The sequence below is a fragment of the Rousettus aegyptiacus genome, unplaced genomic scaffold (assembly GCF_014176215.1).
Source record: "Rousettus aegyptiacus isolate mRouAeg1 unplaced genomic scaffold, mRouAeg1.p scaffold_m13_p_17, whole genome shotgun sequence".
NCBI lineage: Eukaryota > Metazoa > Chordata > Mammalia > Chiroptera > Pteropodidae > Rousettus > Rousettus aegyptiacus.
Window position 1 is genome coordinate 40,311,337 of NW_023416292.1, and position 7,300 is coordinate 40,318,636.

The 7,300-nt window shown below is 42.7% G+C and overlaps 1 protein-coding gene across 1 annotated transcript in view; it reads right to left on the reverse strand.

Moving 5' to 3' along the window:
- Positions 1-1,893, reverse strand: part of SLC35A3 (solute carrier family 35 member A3) — a 42,211-nt gene extending 40,318 nt beyond the window's left edge. Inside the window, exon 1 of the mRNA XM_016133503.2 lies at positions 1,595-1,893. The gene's annotated coding sequence lies outside the window, so the exon portion shown is untranslated. The remainder of the gene's footprint in view (positions 1-1,594) is intronic.
- Positions 1,894-7,300: the final 5,407 nt, after the last annotated feature.

The window sequence follows — 7,300 nt, forward strand, 5'->3', positions numbered from 1 at the left end:
TCAGAAAGCTTCTTAAGAAGGAGGTGGCATTAAAGAGTAAGAATTCTTACAAAGATGGTAAGGAAGTCAGTTGTTCCTTGCAGGAAGAAAGAATGTAAGCAAAGAGCAAGGCAGGCAGGCACAGAGCATGGTCAGAAATTACATTTCAAAATAACTACTCCAGTTTGGCTACAAATTAGGATATGTGAGATAAAATAAGTTTTTTTAAAAAGAGGGGGATGTAGAAAAAGGCAAAGGGGGTCAAATATACATGACAGATTGAAATCTGACTTTGGGTGGTGAACACACAATACAATATACAGATGCTGTATTACAGATTTGTACACTTGAAACCTATATAATTTTAACTAATGTCACCCCAATAAATTTAATAAAGTTAAAAAAATTTTTTTAAAGAGATATTGGTCTGTTTGGAACCATGGAGAGCTCCAAATTTTGAAGAGCTTTGAATGACACTCTAAGTAATTTTAAATTTATTCTGGAGCCAATAATCACTGAGTATTTCTAAGGACAGAATAGCCAAAAAATGCTTAAGACCTCTGGCTTTAAAAAGTAGTGTGGAGGTTGGGTGACTGGAAGGGGGACGGGCTGAGTCTAGTTTGGAAGCCATTGCTATTGTGCAAATAAGAGGGAACAGCCAGTGGTAACACAGAGGTAGTGGGAAGGAGAAATGGAAGAACTAACTTTGAGTTGCTGAAGCAGCATCAATACTTAGAAGGAAAGTTAGGACTAGAAATGTAAATTGAGAAGTAATTTCCTTAAAGGAAACAACCTGAGTTTACCAGTGAAAGTGAATAAGAGCACCGAATGAGAAAGTGTACCAAATTTCATCCTTACCAAAGCTGAATACTAATTCCAAAACAAAAAAAAAAAAAAAAACTTTACTCTGCTTCCATTTTCAAATACTGCATATCATCGAACATAATAAAAGAGTTCTACTACAAAATAATGAAATGTAAGTGGTTTACTAAGCAAGACCATTGCTACATTTAATGTTCTTTAATTCCTTTGAACCAGCGTTCGGGAGAGGTATTCAGTTGCTTTAAACAAATATGTTAATTAAAACCCTCCCGCAACACAGACACACCTACCTCTGGTTCTGACAAGGATCCCACCTGGCCTCAGACCGCCCTTTCTCCGCACTGGCCTTACCAGGGCCAGCCTTACCATTTCTTGAAGTCCCTGCGGCTTCTCGAGCGCGGGTGCCAGTCTGGTGGATGCGCGCCACCGAGAGGGAGAGCGAGCCCAAGGGAGGTTCCCTAAGGAATGACCGCCTGCCTAGGCCACCGCACTTCGCTCTGCACCCCCGAGGTCTCAGGACACCCTGCCGTTTTCATTCGCTTGACACACCCCTTTTCTCGGGCCCTTTTTCCTCCTCCACCCAGCACATTCCACACGTCGTCCCTCGGAGTTCCAACGTGTCACTTCGTTCACTTCCACCCCTCCTCAGCGAGGCTTTCAGGTCTCCGGCACTGTCCTGGTCATGCAGACGGACTTGGCATCAGCCTCTCCAACCAGAGCGTCTCGGCCACCCGGGCAGCCTCGCGCGCCCCGGCCGCGTCGCCCGCCGCTCCCCGCACCACGCCCCGCTCACCTTCCGTGCAGCTCGGCCGGCTGCGCGCTCGGGAGGCGGCGGCTCGGCTCCGCCGGGCGCCCCAGGCTGCCGCGCCCGCCGGGTCCCCCGCGACCCCTGACGCGCAGCGCCGCCCGCCGCCGCCGTCGCTGCCGCCAGCCCCGCACGGCCCAGGCGTTTCCGGGTTCCCGCGGTCCCGTCCCCCAAATGCTCCGGCTTCCGCCTCGGCCCGGGCAAACGCCGTTCCCGGCTCCGGTCTGGCGGCCCCGACTCGGCGCTTGCCAGCTCTGTCCCCAAGGCGTGGCACCTGGGCTGCAGGTGGAGCAGCCCCCGGAGCCGGCTTCACCGTCGCGTCACCGCACGGGGCACTGCCTCCCGCTTAGCTGTGGCCTGCGGGTACGAGGCAAGACGGAGCGACTCCCGCCGCGGGCCTCTGCGGGGCTGGCCTGCTGCGGAGGGTGCCTGGGTGTCCTGGGTGCCCGCCGGGGTGTTCCTTTGCGAAAGGAAAGGCAAAGTCCTTTAGGGCAAAGACCATGAGAGGGAGTGGAGGAGGCGGATTCAGGAAAGAAACAGTCCGCTTCTAAAAATGCCAGCCACTGATACTAAAAACCAACGAGGTTTGCTCTGGCACAGGCTGCCACCCAGTAGCCTGGAAGAAGGCTTGTTCATTTGCAAATGATCGCTTTTCCCTTCCTGGCAGCCCTTGAGGCTGAGCAGGGTCCTAAGCGGCGACACCAATGGGCCTAGTGCCATTAACCAGAAGAGGGGAAGGGAGGGGGAAGAGCAAATGGGATCAGAGACTCTCAGGGTTTTAAAGGACTGATCCCTTCCTGGCTTCACGAATACCTTTCAAACTTTTTAAAAGGCCTTCCAATATCTTTACTGGAAACCCTCCAACCACTGCAGCCCATTCTGGTGATTGACAGGCTGCAATTAATATTATAAGTTTAGTTTGATCATCCACTAGTAGGACTTCCTTTTAACACAATGCTGCTATTGAAGAGGAATTTCTCACTTAAGTGGCCAACATTTCCAATCAGTTCTTTGTTCTGCTGTAAACATGTTTGCTGCATAGGCCAAAGATCTTGGGGTCAACTGAGAACTTACCCGCCCCTTAAGATGTATTGCTTTAGTGCTTGTTAGAAAATCCCATGCTCTGTAACTTCCCGTAGCCCGTAGCAATTTCAGGGGTCTATAAATCAGCCCATGCCAACCGTAAAAACGTGGGTATAAAAGTGAAATTGCCCTTAAGCTCAGGGCCTAGATTTTCAGAGCACTAGCTCTTCTGGGACCTCTAGCGTAATAACACTGAGTTTCTCCAAACTTCTGGGTGCTGCTTGATTTCTCGCTGGTCTGAGTTTTTTTGTTTTTTGGTTTTGGTTTTGGTTTTTTTCCAACTCTTTTCCAACACTATAAAACAAGCCTATGTCTCTTTTTATTGCAAAAGATAAAAACTATGTCCAAGAGAGCCGGAAAAAAAGAGAACGTGCAGAAAAATAGAATTAAATAGCTGTCTTAGAGTAGATTAACTGGCTTTAAATTTTTTTGTAATAAGATTTTGAGGAAAATTCCTGGATGGTGGAATATATATTAAATCTCAATGTTCAAATATTTTGAAACTAAAATTTGCATGATACATAATAATAATAGCTAGGCAATATTCTAAGAATATTCATTTCATTCATTCAAAAAATAGGTTCTTGGTAAATAAATGTGATTGTGAAAGGAAAGATTTAAAATATTTTAAAAATTCACCAGCAGGAAAAATATACTTTATGACATTAATACATTTTTTTTTTTTTTTTAGAGAGAAAAGAAAGACATTTTAGACTGTCCGGTAAGCTTTAAAATGAGAAAAATGAGAGGGGGAATTACTTATGAAACAGTAACGTGTTTTAGCATCTTGGATGGGCATGAAATAAAAAATGATTCTATGCAAATAAAAGCAACAATGAAAATAGAGGGCCATGTATGAGATCTACAATTGGTTTAAAGATATGAGCCCCAAAACTGGTAACCAAAAGAAATTAATATACTTTCATTAGCTTTTCCTAGCTTTACAATTTATACTCTAATAATTCTGAACTGCTGCTTTGTGTTTCCCTGTATGTACCATCTATAATACCTATTCCTATTCCTTATGCTAGTCACTAAGTATAGAATAAATATAGAATACATTTGTACCGCTTCTTCATATTGTTTATAGCTTGCCCCACTCATCTTTTAATTCTCCGCTCAGATATTAATACAAACTCGAAGACTTTTCTTGTCCCCTTCCTCTCAGGGGTCTGAACTTCTTCTCTGTGGTCACATAGCACCTTGAAGGATCCTGTGAATATCTACATAATCTACTTAATTCATTGTACTTGTTTTATATCTACCATTTCGGCCCCACACTTTCCTTAAGGGCAGTACTATCCTATTCATCTCTGAATCTTCAGCCCCTACCACAGTGCTTAGCACATAGTAGAAACTTAACACATTATTTCCTCAACTAAACTGAACTGGTTGGTGATAATGTTACAGACAAGCCAGACAGTACAAAAGCTTACTGAGAAAGAATGTCAGCAGAGCCTAAATTGCAACTCTAGGCATCTAACACATTCAAAGATGTCGAATCGGTATCCAAAGCCTGAAGCTCTTTAAATAATAACAATCTAATAAGAATTGTATTTTTGTGTAGTTTGCCCTTATCATCTCATTTAACCCTCACAACAGCCCTATAAAGTAGACATTAGTATTTTACAGAAGACCTGTATTTTATAGAAGGAGAAACTGAGGCTTTCAGACATTAGGTAACTTATTAAAGTTCCCATATCTACTGAAAGGTAAGTTGGGGTACAAATCCTAATTTTTCCGCCTTTAAAGTCTGTGCTTTAAAACACTGCCTTTAGGAAGAAAAAAATAGTACAGAAGAGAAATGAGCACAGTTTAGGAAAAAGGTGGTAGACAGCAAAAGTAGCAATAGGGATAAAAAGTATCAGTAAAGATTAGAAATGGCCATAAAGGAAGAGAGAAAAACAGCAACTTGAGGACACTAGGGCACAGGACCAGCTTTGGCCTCTCTGTCATAACAGATCTGAAAGGCAAAGTTTTGGCTCCCTAAAGACATAAATGAGAGCAGCAGATCAAAAGATGGCCGAAGCCAAACAGGCCTATGTATCTCAGTGGACCTGATTAGGGTTGCCAGATTAAAACACAGGACGCCTAGTTAAATTTAAATTTCAAATAAACAATGAATAACTGTTTAGTATATGCAATATTTGGGATATACTAATCCTAAAAATAGTTCACCATTTATCAGAATTCAGATTTAGCTGGGTAGCCTATATTTTTATTTGCAAAATCCAGCAGCCCTTTTGAAAGCATGAGAGCATTATAATATTGCACAATAACTAGTTTCCAATGGTGCCCCAGAGAAATTAAGAAGAAATAAAATTATATTGGGTGCAGTTGACACAGCGAGCACCGTGCATACAAAGTAATAATCCTCAATCAGTATCTTCAGGCAGAGCCAAGCCTGGTAGTTTTGGGACTTCGATGGCTTAAGACTTAATAAGAAAAAAAAAGAAGAAAGAGAGCAGGGACTATGGTGATATATATTTTTAAGATTTCTGTTCAAAACAGTTAAAATACAAAACTTTTCAGTGTTTAGAGAATTAAACCTCAGGTTTCCAGGTGTCACTTACACTTTGTTCCTACTTGTCAGTGCCGAGCTGATGGAGAAGGGAAGGTTTTGGTGGTGAGCCGCCCAGTTGGAAGAATGCACGAGAGGCTGACATGAGAATGAAACAGCGGGCACCAACTTTACTGCCAGGAGCACATTTCTATTGTGGGGAGTACAGCTCTATTCAGGGGAGCGTGCTTCTGCTTCTGTTCCTCTTCTGCTTCCCAGGGGACCACGTGGCTCCACATGTATCAGGGTACAATAGTGGCCTTCAGCCACACATGCATGTTACAATGAGCTGACTTATGTTTACATATTTTAGGTGCAGTCGCTCGACTACACTAATGAAACATTCTAAATCCTAGGTCCTATTCGTAGACTTGAGCCTGGATCACAGCCAGACCTGGGACCAGCCAGGCCTGGGACCCACGCTACTCAATTAGTTCTTAAAACTGTTGAATTGAAATCACAGCTCATGAAGGCTGCAGGTGGAGGGGACAGTCTGCTTTTTCAAGCTGCCAAATTAGTTGAATCTGGCATGTTGTTGTTACTTCTTTAGTGCAAAGAAAGATTACTTGTCAATCATGTACTTCTAAGAGTAGTTAAATGAGGTCACTTCTATTTCATCAACAGCAGTCGTGATCATTTTGCTTTGAGGTGGATCTGTAGAGTTTAACACTATAAAACATCTATCTGACCAGTTTGAAATGAACTTGCTTTTCATTTCCTCCTTTAGCTAAGAGGGGATTCTGTGAGGCTTTTCCTGTTATTTGGACGAAGTAGTCTTTGAGACAGAGAGTTAAAGGGTAGTTTCATGGAAGCAAGGCCATACATTCAGAACCACCTGGAGAAAATTACCCTGGATGATCGCTGCCCCACGGAGCTTGTTGATTCTGTTGAAAGCTTCAGTCATCTCCTGATGCTCTTAAGTCACTGATCGGTGGAGTAACTTGGTGGTCTGGGCATCAAGAAATTGGTTTTATCTCAGAGTCAGGGTCAATTGTAAATGGAAGTTTGACGATTCTTCTTTGTAGTTATCTGATAAAATCACCACAGATTCTTTTGTAGGCAACTAGAAGAGAGGTTCACAGTGTGTTCTTGTGCTGTAAAGTTGGTCAGGGCCTCTTAAGTCTGGGGATGGGTGAGGGACTGCAATTCTAATGACATTGGGCCCTATTCACCAGTCCTAGAGGACATTTAATTATGCTGCTCCTATGCAGTTGGATTATTCTGTTTATCATATATTTCCTGCTTTCTCCACTTCCTGGCTCTCTAGTGCTTGAGTAGGACCATATGAATAGTAAGAACATTATGTGTCATTCGGGCCACAGCACTGAATTGCCAATTTGTGACCCTCTGGAACAATCTTTCCTCTGCTTTTGAGTCTGGCAATATTTATGATCACAACTGCTCCATCGAATGTAAAATAAAAGCTCCAGAAACCTGCAATAGACATACAGCATAAACAAGAAATAAATCTTGGTTATTATATGTTATTGAGATTTTGACAAAACCTAGCATATATTAATTAATGCAGAAACTAATGCTCAGAGATGGAGTCTGTTTTAACAATGAAAACTGACTTTTGTGGCATTGGCTAGGGGTAAGTGAGATGATTTTAGAAGCTGGAATAATGACAATCTTTGTAATGCGCTGGACTATTTGATAAAATTGTCACCTACAATAACTTGGAACATGAATAATGAACCTAGTGTGTTTGCAATTCCAGGAGAAGAGAATAGAAAACAAATGTTAATAGGTGTTGCTCTCCGTAGCATCAAGCTTGGTGAGTACAAGATACCCGGAATTAAGTAGATAAATGGAGATGTACCAAGATAAGAACCTTTGCTATTGGCAAAGGAAGCTCACTGGAATCAAATAGATAAAAAGACAGTTGTGTTTATGAAATAATTGTTCTGGCAAAGAAACCAAGAGCAAGGACAAGACTTAAAATGCCCCTTTGGCCTCCAGCCTTCTGTAGATAGGAAATGAGTTCAGACACTGCTCAGCCTCCCAAGAGTTCATAGTCCTCAATGCCCACTTCAGATATAGACAAGGAA